The sequence below is a fragment of the Aplysia californica genome, unplaced genomic scaffold (genome assembly GCF_000002075.1).
Source record: "Aplysia californica isolate F4 #8 unplaced genomic scaffold, AplCal3.0 scaffold00218, whole genome shotgun sequence".
NCBI classification, from domain to species: Eukaryota; Metazoa; Mollusca; class Gastropoda; order Aplysiida; family Aplysiidae; genus Aplysia; species Aplysia californica.
Genome location: NW_004797488.1, coordinates 205,383 through 206,682, shown reverse-complemented (window position 1 = coordinate 206,682; position 1,300 = coordinate 205,383). Strand labels below are relative to the sequence as shown.

The following is a 1,300-nucleotide window of genomic DNA, read 5'->3' as shown; positions in this document are numbered from 1 at the left end:
GTAATAGGCTATCTAGTATTTTCAGTTTTAGTTGAAATTCATTTTGAACTTTGACCGGGTGGCGGTTGAAATCTATTCTCGTTGATTTTAGGATCACCAACAGACCTTTAACGTGTGCAACTTACAAACGGGACAGGTGGAGGATTTCAACCTTGTCTGAAAAGGCTATGTCTGCAATCTTACGTTCCCTAAGATTAGGGGTGTGACTGAAATATAGCAGTAAGAACGAACCAGGACGAAAAGCAAAAAGTGGAATAAAGGATAGGAAAGAGGAGCAAAGAAGGAGCCGTGAATGAGGGCAGAAAGTTGTGATGAAAGCAGATGACAGAATAGGACTAGAGAACAGGAAAGATGGACAAAGGAGAAAATGGTAAGTCAAGAATTGTTTTCGTTACAGGTTTTCGATCCCGGGACCTTTGGCTTTAGAGGCGAACACCGTACTTATAAGCCACAAGAACTACCCTCCATGAAGCCAGTAAGATTGACCGTTGTCATAAAAAAAACTTTCTGAGCAAAGACCTTTCAAGATTACGACTTCTAAATTTTTAAAGACATGCGTTGATACATGAAAGTATTTCAAATCGACACCAGTAATGTTACGAGCCGTAACTGTCTCGCCAAGTAAGTCTGGAGTGTCATGCTATGTTTGTTACCTTCTTTCATTTACAAGGTAATTTTTCTCCAGCTAGCGAAAAGCGCAAAAAAAAACGTTTTAAGTACATGTGGGCTCGCTCATGTTTCCATTTGGTATGCTCCTTAAATTACACTATAATCCTTTCGTCCAGTTGCGCGCGAATTCTTTCGTGGTTGTTTCGCTTAGCATTGTTTTGTTCGTTTGTTTGCCTGTCTTTGCTCAGTTCACTCTGACCTATTTGTTTGAGCTTTTAGAGAGAAAAAAGAAAAGGGCGGAGTGTCATGATTTGTTCCTTTCCTTTTCACTCTGGTTCTTGCATGTGCAAAGTGCATTATAAAGATTGCAGCGGGTAGAGAGTGAATTCAAAGTTTTTTAAACATCTTAACTTGTGTTCACGTTTGAGCGTGAAGAATAGGAAATGTAAATAGTGCTTCCCCAGATAGCAACAATCTGCATTCTCCTTTCTCTGCAATCATGTGTGTGTGTATAGGCAAAGTAGATAATATCACTCTGTTACCTTCACTAATTTTTTTTCTTTTTGAATGTAGCTTCTGTCTAAGGAAGCGGGAAGTTTTAATTCACAGTTGCTGTTTCATTCAGTTTTCCGTTTCAGCCAAAACCAATGTGTCGTTTACTGGGGCTCGGGTATAGTGGGACGGGGGGGGG

The 1,300-nt window shown here is 40.1% G+C and overlaps 1 protein-coding gene across 1 annotated transcript in view; it reads right to left on the bottom strand.

The window, feature by feature from the left end:
• The window catches only part of LOC101846287 (putative mediator of RNA polymerase II transcription subunit 12), a gene marked incomplete in the record, with an annotated part of 43,491 nt that overhangs the window by 6,335 nt on the left and 35,856 nt on the right, over window positions 1-1,300 (bottom strand).